This window comes from Crocodylus siamensis, chromosome 3, assembly GCF_052110815.1.
Source record: "Crocodylus siamensis isolate JL-2025a chromosome 3, ASM5211081v1, whole genome shotgun sequence".
Taxonomy (NCBI): domain Eukaryota; kingdom Metazoa; phylum Chordata; order Crocodylia; family Crocodylidae; genus Crocodylus; species Crocodylus siamensis.
In genome coordinates, this window is record NC_143397.1 from 252,963,593 (window position 1) to 252,976,400 (window position 12,808).

General features: G+C 44.5%; 1 protein-coding gene across 5 annotated transcripts in view; it reads right to left on the bottom strand.

Moving 5' to 3' along the window:
* The window catches only part of TRAPPC9 (trafficking protein particle complex subunit 9), an 826,451-nt gene that overhangs the window by 457,116 nt on the left and 356,527 nt on the right, over window positions 1-12,808 (bottom strand). The gene's annotated exons all lie outside the window — the stretch shown is intronic.

Genomic DNA, 12,808 nt, shown 5'->3' on the forward strand with positions numbered 1-12,808 from the left:
TCATCATCACCATGTTTTCTCATCACCTCGCATAATCACACTAACAGACATTTTCAAAGGTTCATGGAAAGCACCAAAGCGCCCTGCTGGAACAGTGCACATAAGGCACGTTCACACATAACAACTATATGCTGTCAATCCTTTTGAATGGTCTTTACTGCTAGTTCTGGATTCATTTTTAAGATGACCTAAGAAACCCCAACAGGCCTAGGACCAACCTCTTTCTCCATGACATTCTACTAATTGCCGCACTCAGTGCTGGTGCTTCATTTAAAGTCTTTACTGTGAAAAGGTTAGTGTTGTCAGCAAGGAGAGTTTTTTTCCTTTTAGATCCCTCAACCTTTGGGGTTACTGATCTGATGATCCAGGTCTATAACGACATAGCGTAAGACCCTAAGAAGTTCCACACTGGATCTGACCAATGGCCCATCTAGCACAGTATCCCGTCTCTGACAGCGGCAGACGTGGATGCTATGCAGGGAGAGGATTGAACCAGATCTCTCTAGAGTGACCCATGCCCATATTCAATGCCCTCTTCAGCATCCACCATTATTGGTTTAAAGATGCCAGAAGAAACATCTCCAGCCATTCTATTCAATAGCCATTAGTAGATCTTATCATCCATGAATTTATGCAGTCCCTTTTTTAACCCAACTACACTATCTGCTTCTACCTCTCCCCATGACAATAAATGCCACCAGTTAGCTATGCGTTGCATAAACAAGTTCTCTATTAGTTTCAAACCTGTTACCTACTAATTTCAGTGAGTGGCCCCTAGTTCTAATACTCTGGGACTTGGTGAACAGCAGTGCCTTGTTCACTTGGTCCACACGTTTTATGAGATTTTATATCTCTAGCATAACCCTCCCCCACCCCAGCCCCAGCCTTCTCCTTTCCAGATTAAAGCTTTATAGCCTTTTTAATCTCACTTGGTATAGCAACTGCTCCATGCCAACGATCATTTTGGCTTCCCTTGTCTGTACCTTTTCTTATTCTACCCCATCCTGTTCGAGCAGAATCGGTTAAAATTCTAAACAAAGAAAATCAGTCACCATGAACAGCAACTCGGAAATGCCTCACTCTACACCGCTCAAAGACGGCCCAGGCACACCATTAACCGACATCAGATAAAACACAAAAGTAGGAGACTCGGCACTTCTAGCGGCACAAAACTACAGGAGAACAATGCCAACATTATAATGGAAACAAATGCAACTCACTCCTCTACCAAACTTCCTGCAAAATCCCAATTGGCAAACCTGGTTTATGGTTTCAAAAACTGGCTATCCAAGCTATCCAAAGAGAGCAATTGCCTACTCCTAAGAGTTGTCAATATTCCTAACTGAAAATCTGAAGAGACCTCATTAGAGTAGCAAAAAACCAGCAGAGCTGCCATTCCACTACATTTGTCTGTGGGCATTTGTCTCTTCCAGAAAGAGCCCATACCTAAAGAATGCCTCTACTAGTGACTTAGACCCTTCCCTCTTGGGGCCAATGAAAGCAAGTGAAAAAGCAACCGAACAGCCCAGTCCCCACTAAGACAAAGCAAGGCTGTCTACTAGGAGCTAAGCTGGCTAGCACCCCTAACAGTATGCATAGCTTTGCTAAACTCAGAGAGAAGGTAGGACAGGCTTGGGTCATACCTTAGAGCAGCGGTCTCCAACCTTTTTAAGTAGGAGATCAGCTTTGGCATTTAAAAGCAACCTGAGCTCTACCATGTGCTGCCACCCCCACCCGCCCCCCGCCACCCAGCAGGTAAGTCTGTGGGGAGGGAAGGAGGGAAGCAGATTGAGGCAGAGGGAGAAAAAAATATTTGGGGGTGTGTCTCCCCAGCAAGGGCCCCACTCAACTTACCCCTGCTCCTGCCTCTGCAGTACTGTCCCTCCCTGCAAGAGCCTCGATCTAGCCCCTCCCCTCCCCTCCCCCACAGACTGACCTGCTAAGCTGGGGCATATGCATGCATGTAGGCATTCAGCCCCCACCCCAGCCTTGGATCGACTCCCAAGAGGCTCCGAGATCCACGGGTTGGTGACCACTGCCTTAGAGGCTGGCTGGTTCAGAGAGGCATGAGTTTTTGAAGGCAAAAGCCCAGGTCAGATGCTAGGAATGGACTGGAAGGAAGAAAGACTTGGAAAATGTAATAATTCTCGTGCATTCTTAGCATCTGAGAAAGTAGGTTGCTGCCTACAGAAGTGCATGCCTTTCAAAACCAGTTTGTCTCTAAGAGAAAGATTTTCAACCAGAGTGCTGTGGGATTCTAGTGCCACGAGATCTTCCTATGTTAGCATTGTTCAGTGTGCAAACACCTACACATGATTCACAAGATACACCCAAGAGATTTCAAATAGAAATCCACAGTGTCAAAAACATTCTGACCTATTGTGGTCTTTCTGACAGAAGATTTACTTTATTTTTCCATAGTCAAAAAATAAGAGAAAACTAAAAACTGGTATTTTCAGACGGGTACCTGCCTTACGTCTAACAAGACTGAGAACCGCTGCTCTAAACTCCCACCCTGCCTGACTTCAGACTAATATGGCTAGTCACCTCTTTCCTGAAAATGTAAGGACAAGCTGCCTTCACAAACATCTACCTTTTCTCACGAACACCTCCCAAACCCAAACCAGTTTTAGATATAGCTCTGGCCAGAAAGTATTGGTTGTATTTAAAAGCAATCTATTTATTGTCATGGACGTCAATGAGACACCAATGCCAATTCTCTTTGGCTTCCTCCCTTTTTTCACACATTTAAATATTAGGCACCTCTACTCTTCTAGTAAAGATTCTTTTATAACTAGACCTTGTATCTGTTTTTATACGTGAAGTACTTTGAATTCAAATACTGACCTGCATCAGTACTCAAATGAAACAGAAAATTAATATTAAAATGGGAAAAGACTAACTATCCTTCCCTCTTCCTTGGGCTTTTTAAAAAAAAGAAACTGCTCAAGGTCTATATAGGTTGCAGCTTGCAGAAAACTCTGCAGTGCAGAAACAAAACAAAAGAGGAGCTCTGACCACGCGCCCTCCCATTAATGGAAGGGTTAGGTAACTACCTGTTGGCATGGCTTTACCATTCTTATGTTAGCACTCTTCTCTACAGTTCTGCCTTCCTGGTGGTAGTATTTCTTCTCTCCCCACTTGGGCAACATCTAATCATGGTCAGTGAAAATAAACATCCCAAACTTGCCCCCTCTCAGCATTTAATTTTGCCTACTACCTTTCTCCTATGCTTCTGCTTAGCCACAAATGTAGATCCTGAGCTAAGATGTTCTTCTACTCTCAAATGGGGAAGCTGGAAGGAAACTTGGATGACAGTGACCACAACATGATAGAGTTCAAGATCTTAAGGGAATGAAGGAAGGAGAGCAGAAGAATTAAAACACTGGACTTCAGAAAAAGAGAATTTAGCAACTTCCAGGAACTACTGTCGGGGGTATTAAGGGAGGCAACTCTGATGAAAGAGAGAGTGTCCAGGAGAGTTGCCTGTACTTTCAGGAGGACATATTAAGAGTCCAGGAACAATCTGTCCTGATGCAACAGAAGAATGGAAAGTGCAACAGGAGGCCAACCTGGCTAAACAGCAGTCGCTTCAATGATTTGAAACTCCAAAGGAAGCCTATAGGAAATGGACATTTGGTCATAGTACTAGAGAAGAGTATAGAAGTAATGCATGGGCATGTGTCGCGATGAACCCGGCAGAACTGGCAAGCCAAGCTCAGGGTCGCGGTCACGGTGGATTGGCCGGGTGGCGGCTATTGGCACGGACAGGTGGGATTAGCGACTTTGGAGTCTGAGAAGTACCCAGGCGTAGTAATTTAACAAAGATGGTTTATTTTACTCACGCTTTGAAACGGAGGCACACAGTTTCTTTCTTCGGTTACAGTGATAACGTACAAACAACAAAGGGGTCTGTTGGCCCACGAGGTTCAGTCCGAAGACCTAGTCCCAGGGCTGGTCAACAGCTCATTAATGGGTGTAACAAACAAACAAAACTGTAACTCGTAGGTGACGAGTCGCGTGACGCCAGTCGACAGCAGTGGACAATCGGGTGGTCGAATACGAAAAGCCGGGGTCGGTAGCCAGGAGGTGATGCAGCGAAGATGTCAGTTGGAGGGATAAGCAGAGTCGTAGTTAGTGAAGGAAGCCAAGGTCGATGATCCAGAGCCGGGTTAAACAAAGTCCAAAGGGTGATCCGAAATCGTAAGCCGTCGGTCAGTTCAAAAGGTAAATCAGAAGCCAGATAAACGTAGTCAAAAACCGCAATAGTAACGAGTGATACGAAATACTAAGCGAAGGAGGCGAAGGAGGAGATCAATAGGCCCTAAAGCCTGACTCAGAGAGCAGTCCCTGCAGCAGCAGCCTCTGTCTCTAGTCCACGCGATCTCCACACACACCACACCGAGGGAGGGGCTCACAGAACTTTTATATCAATTTGGTAGGCAATCAACGTGCTCTCTGCAGAGAAATTTCTAGTCCGATTACCTCACGTCAGGTTCTGACTGAGCATGCTCTCAGTCAGGAGCTGACACAATCTGAGCATGCGTCTGTGGGGAAAGTAGGTCAACAATGATTGACAGCTCCGCAGGTCACCCAGGGGGCAAGGACTGGGTGAGCCTGGGAAATTTCCACTCACAGCTTCAAACCGCGCATGTCAGTTTAACCTCTTCTGTACTGGCAGCACATACTCAAAAATTTCCATGACAGCATGCAGGAAAAGAATTAGGAAGGTCAAGGCGCAATTTGAAAACCTGGAAAGGGAAGTAAAAGTAGGTCCAAAGAAAGAGGAAGACCAAAGAATCCATTACAGAATGCAGCAGGCAATCCAGTTACATAAGATGCAGACAAGGCTGAAGTATTTCATGCCTTTTTTTTAACTTCAGTCTTCATAAATAAGAGGAGCTACCAAATGATGAGCACAGCTGGGAGCAAATATAGGGAAGGAGTCAAACAGCCTAGAGTAGTGGCAGAACAGGTTAGGGATTACTTAGAGAAGCTGGATGCTTTCACGACTAAAGGGCCAGCGGGGATTCGCCCTGGGGTACCTATGGAATTGGCTGAAGTAAATTTTGAAGCTACTAACTGTCATCTTTGAGGACTTGTGGAGGTTGCATAAGGTCCTGGAGAATTGGGAATGGGCAAGGGAAAATTTAGTGGCCATCTTTAAGAAGGGAAGGAGGAAGATCCAAAGAATTTCAGACTAGTCAGCCTGATATCAAAGCCTAGAAAGATAATGGATCCTCAAAAAATCTACTGCAAAGCACCTAGAGGAGAACAAAGTGATCAAGAACAGTCAACACAGATTCACCAAGGCATGCCTGACCAACCCGATTTCTTTCTGTGATAACATGAGAAGTTTTGCAGATGACAGGAGAGCAGTGATGTGATATACACCGACTTAGCAAGGCTTTTGACACCATCTCCCATCACATTCTCATTAACAAAACTAAGAAAATACAGACTAGATGAAAGTACTGTAATGAGGATTCATAACTGATTGGATCATTGTACAACAAGTAGTCATCAATAGTTCAATGTCTAGTTGGGAGCAGGAATCAAGTCGGGTTCCTAAGCATCCTATTCTGAGTCTGGTATCATTTAATATCTTCATTAATGATTTGAATAATGGGATAGAGTGCATGCTTAGCAAATCTGTGGATGAACAAGTTGGGTGAGTGACAGACACTCTGGAGAATAGGGTTGGGATACAGAATGATGTGGCTAGACTAGAAAAATGGTCTGGAGTCAACAAAATCAAACTCAAGAAGGACAAATGCAAGATCCTACATTTGCAATGGAATAACGGCATACATAAAAAAAAAGACGAGGGAATGGCTGGCTCAGATGCAGTACTGCAGAGGAGGACCTAGAGGTTACAGTAGACCAGGGGGTTTTCAACCTTTTTAAAAAGTGTACCCCTTTTGTCTCAAAGTTTCAGCTCATATAGGCCTTTATATTTTTTTTTCTTGTTTTTGTTTTTTTGGGGGGAGGGGGCAGATTAAGGCCCCTGCAATGAGGGAGGGAGTGGGGCTGGGGCACGGCCACGTGCTGCACATTTGGGGCAGGGCATGGGAGGAAGCTCAGAGCAGCTCACCCAGGGGGGTGGGCAGCTCCAGCCACTGCACACACCCCACGGAGGTATGAGGGGCATGTGCCCCTGGATCTGTGCACAGGACGTGGGTGGGCTTTATCCATCTTATATATATAAAACGCACAAGACTTTTAGTTCACACAGTTAGAGCTTGGATTTTTCTAACCAGTCTTCACAGAACAAAATGGAGGCCTTAGCTGCCATCAGTCAGCCCTGCCCTACTACACATCGCCTCACCAGCAACCGTTCTGCCAATTCAGTCCAACCAACTCTTGAAACATTTTTAAAAATACAGGGTTTAAAAACAGCAACAAGAAAAAAAAATTCCAATTAGTGGCAGTTGCCACAATAACCTTTGTCAGAATAAAGTTTAGGTACAAGTCTCAGAGATAGTTGCTATGGCAACAGCAGGCACTTGCAAGGTACCATTAATGAAAAATGCAGCATCTGTCACATAAGAAACCAGATGCTGTAGTAACCTGACAGTCTATTTTAAGAAATACTGCTTGCTTCTCCTGACCCTCTACTTCAAGCGGCACCTGGAAAGTAAATGGCTAAATGGGTATCTCTGAACATGGGTGGTGCTCCTATTTTGTATCATCTTGCCACAGACCTTCATTAGTGGTCACATGGCTAAGAGCTTAACCTACGCTTTATTTAAACTGAATGCAGACCAGACCTACCATGCATCACCCAGACTTTACATGCTCTATATGAAACAGGAGTTAGCTCAACAACTGCAAAGAGAGTCCAGAAAGTAGAGAGAAAAGCAGGGCATTAGGATATCTGTGAATGTGCCGGTCTAAAACATAAACGTCAAAATACAATTCTAGGCACGAGATACCATGAAACTAAGGAACCTTCTCTGGACTCTTCAGTCATGATCCTCCTTTGATAATATAATTTGCATTCCACCTTTCCACAGTAAATAAATACCCATTTTTAAAACTATTTTTACATCCACATCTTCATAACCAAAAATGTTCAGTTTGAATGGAGAAAAAAAAGTCTGTTATTTAGACAGCTGAGTTTACGCAAAAATGATCCTGCCTTCAGCTGGGGGAGGAATGAAATGGATTTTTCATTTTCAATTTTTCAGCCCATTTTCTCTCCGAGTCTCTGATTTTCTTACAGAAAAAAATCCATTTCATATTCACTCCAAGAAACTACTAAAAAAAAAGTCTAGATTACCAAGAACTCTTTACTTTAAAGACAAAATTCCATAAATTAAATACACCAGTTGAATACCAACATCACTGTCTAGACTTTAAATAAATATATTGTATGGTATTTCATAGCTCCACTGAAAAGATAAGAATATAAGTACTGAAATTTCTCATTATGCTGCCCATCAATAGACGAGCAAAAGTCATTGGTTGTTCAAATACTTTAACATTAGTAAACATGTCCCTAAATGAGGCGGACTTGGCAACTTGCCAGGAGCCTCTTCTCCACGTGTAAGGAACCACCTTGATTTGATCTGCCTTTTGCTCGAATCACAATGAAAGCCTGTACAGAGTGGTAATGCCCCTTTAATGGAAGAGGAAAGGAGAGCACCTATAAGGCAAGCAGAATAATTTTCCCGTAATCTGGCATACACATTTATTGCTTCGTACACATGATCAACAACAACATCTCCAACCTAAAACAAGGCAACTTTGCTGGTATTACATGATAAGTTATATTTTAAAAAATCTCTTTTGATAGCAGATCATTCCTTAAAAGCAAGTTTGATAACATCTGCTAACGAGAGCAAAAAAACTCAGTCAAACAAATGGCAGGATATGGTTCAGAGGGACTAAATCTAGGATATGTGCGTGCAACATAGGGGCGAAGACCTTCTATCTCCCTGTTCGCACTTGTTCAAGTTGTCCTCAAGACTCCTAAAGCTCTGCTGACTCCAACTGGACTGTGGATATAAACAGCCTAGATGTGGCTACACAGGAAGAGGGAAGAAAGGGGCTCTAATGGATGCATCCTTGCAGGCAAATGTTAGAGACTTGTGTATCAAGTTTATGCCGGGGTTTTGTTTGAGGCCACATCCAAGCATGTAACAGACTGTGACCCCAGATGTGCATTTGAGACACGTTCCTGGGGTGTCCTCGCACTTTGAGGGGCACTTATCAGTCCCAAACTGCTCTCTACCATCTGCTGCTCGACCGCTGAGAACCGACCAAGAAGCTCCAAAGTTCACCTCCTTCACCAACACCAGCTCAGCTTTACCCACCTTGCCAGCTCTTAGCAGAGGGGGTTTTGCCAGCTAGAAGAATCACACCCTTGTCCAGTCACATGCTCAGAAATGATAGATTCCCCCCTTTCTTAGAAAAGGCCATACAGTCAAATGCTCTAAAATACTTACCAATGATACTAGTATATTATAAAAGATAACAATAAGATTTATTATAAAAAGGAGGAAACGATAAGAATAGGATAAGAATCAGTAAGCATATGCTGAGATCTAGATGGATAAAAGAATAAACAAACAAAAGGACATATCAGAACAATAATCTGAATTTACTCTCTGCCTTCAACCTAAGACTGCAGGTCCTACTCAGCTCAACTGGTTACTAAACAGTAGGGCTGTGCAAAGCTTCAGTCCCCGATTTGATTCAGCAGCGATTTGCCCCAATTCAATGGCTGAATCTCTGAATCCAAATTGAATCAGAGGACTCTTTAACCTCTTTGAATCAAACTGGAACCCTCCAAATCAATCTGGAGAGATTCAGAAAGATTCAATGATCGGAATTGGCAATTTGGACAGACACAGCTTTAACTGTTTTTTCTACATAGCTCGAGGTAGCAGGTGGCTCAAACACCACGATGCTGGGGCGCATGGTGTTCTACAGGAGTGCGGGGGGCTCCCCAGCAAAGCACTTCCTGGTCCGCCAGGGAGTACACAGGGCCCCCTCCCAGCCTTCTCCCCCCTCCAACTCAACAAGTGGTGCCTCTCGCGTCTGGCGAGGTACCCAAGGTCCACCCCACAGCTGATCACCAAGCCGGGGGGGGCGGCAGACCCGGAAGTGGACTGGAAGTACTCCTGGGTTCACCACCAAGCATGTGGGCCCGCACTTCTGTGGGGCACTCTATGTGCCCCAGCATCGCAGGAATCACGAGCCGCGCCTGCTACCTCAAGGTATGCAGAGAAAACATTTAAAGCTGTGTCTGTGTCCAAATTGCTGCTTCTCCAAATCAGCATCGAATCTTCAGATTCAGCCGAATCAAATCAGGGACAGTGATCTGAATCAACGAATCAAATCACTGTCCCCGACTCAGACCAAATCTGAATCAAATAGGGCCCACTTCGCACACCCCTACTAAATAACTCCTGCCTTTGACCTTTTGTCAGGCACACATGCAACTTATTCCAATTGGTCTGTTTCGCTCAGCCCCCAGGCTGAGGGCCTGCAGTCATTCCCTGTGCCCAGGCAAAAAAACCCAGAAAAGATAAACACTTGCTCTCAAAGTAAAGTTCAAGTATGGTTTCTTATCTGATCATTTATATACATCATCTATTGGGCTCTTAGGGAACCTATACTATGCATATAAAACTTCCAGGCCCCAAAAGTGTAGTTGTTCACCAGGCCAGAAGTCTCTCCTGATCTAATTATGACCAGGAGACTATTTACACCCTTTCAGACAAAGATTACTAATTCAATATCCTAACGATACTGTGGTCTCACTATTTTCCACACTGAGAAATGTTCTTCCCTAAATACCCTGATCTCAGGCCTTATTCTTACAGATCTCTCCTTTTAACCTGTGAATCTGTTATCATCTGGAAGGGGCTGGCTCAAGTCCTGCAGAAGTATGAAATGGTCTATCTGATGAATAAACACACTTGTGTCAGATGCTAAAATCTCAGGGAGCATCTACACATTCAGATTAATGTGCCTGAATATACTCCAGACCTTATCACTCCCCAATTTATTGCTCCTGAGCCTGTGCCCGGAGTAAAGCACGTTGAGCCAGGTCAGAGCAACAACCCCAGCTGGCAAGGAGTCAGGAGTTCAGCCTGCCAACCCAGGGCTGCTCTGACCTGGCTCAACATGCTGCAGAGGGGCTGGCTGGGGCACAAGGGTGCTTCAGAGCTAGCCAGCAGGCAGCCCCCACACTGAAGCACCTTCGTGCCCCAGTCAGCTGGGGGCAGCATCTACATGTGTGCTGCTGCACACAAACAAAATCTGCAGCAGGGTAGCACACGTGCACACCTGCTGCTGCCAACTTTAGTTTCCTGTGCCCTACTATGGGTGCACATGTTGATGCAGAGGTATTTACTGCACAGCTAATTAGTCAACTGCACAGTAAATCTCTTATATAGACATGCCCCTAGTGTGAATAAGTGAGGAAGAGTTATATTAATCCTTGCCTTACTAAACAGTCTTAGTCCTATTACAACATAAGAAATACATTTATATCGGATACCATAAAACTGACAATTCATACAAATAAAGGATGAGAAAGCTGAATATAGCTTATGCCCCATATAAAAACTCAAGAAAACACGCATGACATTCCAAAAACACCACAAAATATGGTGGGCTTATGACAAGGCATTAATTTCCACTGGTGGAAATCTCCAAGAGATCTTTTGGAGAGAAGCAGCATGCAGACATTCAACCTGCAACTGCCCCCTCTCCCTACTTTTCACGCCTTGAAAAGACTAGGGTGACCCAATCTGCGGAAGCTGTCAGGAGCTATGGCTGCTCCACTCCTCCCAGTCTCTGGGGGAATGGTGTGGGGAGGTAAGGCTCCCTGAGCCTTGCACAGACCAGCATCACCCCTGTCTAGGGAATGGGAAGGGGACAGCATCCTCCACTCCTCTCCCCAAGTGGAAGAAAGGGAGTCCCAAGCCATTCCCCATGCCAGGCATTTCCCAACTGGGGGAAGAGAAAGGGAGCAGCAGCAGCTGCTCTCCTATCTCAGACCAGCCCAGGAAGGGAAGGGGGTGATGCAAATCCCTATCCCAGCCCCTAGACTGGAGTCTCTGGTCTGGGGATGGGCAGGGAGCTTTACGCGCTACTCCAGCCCTCCTGGGTCTGTCCGCTCATGCCGCCAGAACCAGTGAGGAAGCAGTGGAAAACCCCCTGCCCACTCTCACAAGAAAGAAGGCTTGTACTCTCCTCTCCTGGCCCAGTCTCAAAAGGGAGTTGAGCAGTGGGGCAAAGGCCCATGCCCATTCCCCAGATCAGGGTTCCAGTCGGGGGGGGGGAATAGGTAAGGGACAAGATGCATGCATTCCACCCCCCTCTCACACCAGTCCAGGAGGGCACTACAGCAGCCACCAAAGATCCCCATGTTTTCCCTGGAAAAAACTGAATGAACAACTGGACATTCCCGGTTTCTACCAGTGAACAGTGATTATCCCAGTAAAAAGCATAATGCCTGTATAAGGCCTGAATGGGCAACATCCAAAGAGAGTGACCCTAAGACGACATCTTTTACAATGATCAGCTGTGACAGTTGAAAATTATGTCTGTGTGATAAAGGTGCCTGCTGAAGGCTCTATGAAGATTAGACCAAGTGTTTTTCTGTCATTCGTTTAGCTATTAAGCTACATGTTGTTGCTAAGAGCCTAATTAAAGTTTAAGATGTAGTAAGGCCTTGTATGAAGTAAAGCCTAGTAAATTTAGCAAACCCTTGAAGTAGTAAGGCCCTGTGGTGTAGTTAAAATTAACCTTACCAAAAAAATGCCAGGCTTGTATTGTTATTGGTCAGTCTAAGGACAGTTGAAGTAAAAAGAATTGGAATGGCTGCAAGTTATCAGCACAGCTCAGAAGTTATAAATTGGCTGGTACATCTGGAAATCATTCACAAGGAAGATGTAGCTCTGTGAACGAAGTACTGATTTAAGATTAGCTGCTGGCCTGGACCAGTGGGCCTGTGGGACTCAACAAGTTGCCAACGCAAATTATTATGGTCTGTCTACTGTTGTCTGTGCGTAGTCGTGTTTTTGTTAAAGTCAATAAACTTTTCTTACCTTTCTGTCCTCGACCACACTCTCAATTCCAAACCCTCCGCAGGCAGCTGGGACAATCAGCATCCTTACTGACATGAATTGGCTGCTAAAAAGTTTATAGGTGGTACAAATACTGGCATGGTAGCAAATAATAAACATCTGGTTTGTAAATTTAGCATGTATTATTCCTGTATTATCCTGCATGCATTATTCCTTGGTGACAGGTTTAAAGTATATGGAGTGCTTTCACAAACTGTTTTATGTGCACAGTAGGCAGACTGCCAGCTACAGGTAAATGAAACCCATAGAGAGTTTTACAATCTACACCCTGGCTGTTCTCATCTTTAACATGCAAATGTGGATTGTCAAAAAGATCCCAGTATCCATTGAGCTGGCAGGATCAGAAGTCAAAATGGAGGACTGCTTACTGAGATACTACAGTCTTTCTCCCTAGAAAATAGATGCAGGCCTCTACTGGGAACAGAATGGGTATATATGCATTAGTACTTTACACTGAGAAGAAAGAACATGCTCACGCCAAGAGACTGATATTATTACAGCAAATACCAGCTGAATTAATAATATTCTGAAACTAAATCTGTAGTGTTGATATATATTTCAATTTGGAGGAAACTGAAAATGAACAAAGAGTGTAACAGAGAAAGAAGAAGAAGTAATTCAGAAAGAAAAGAGATGACCTGGCAAACCATACCTACCGCAGTAATTTAAGAATTGTGTCTCCCTCAAAGGAGCACTGACCC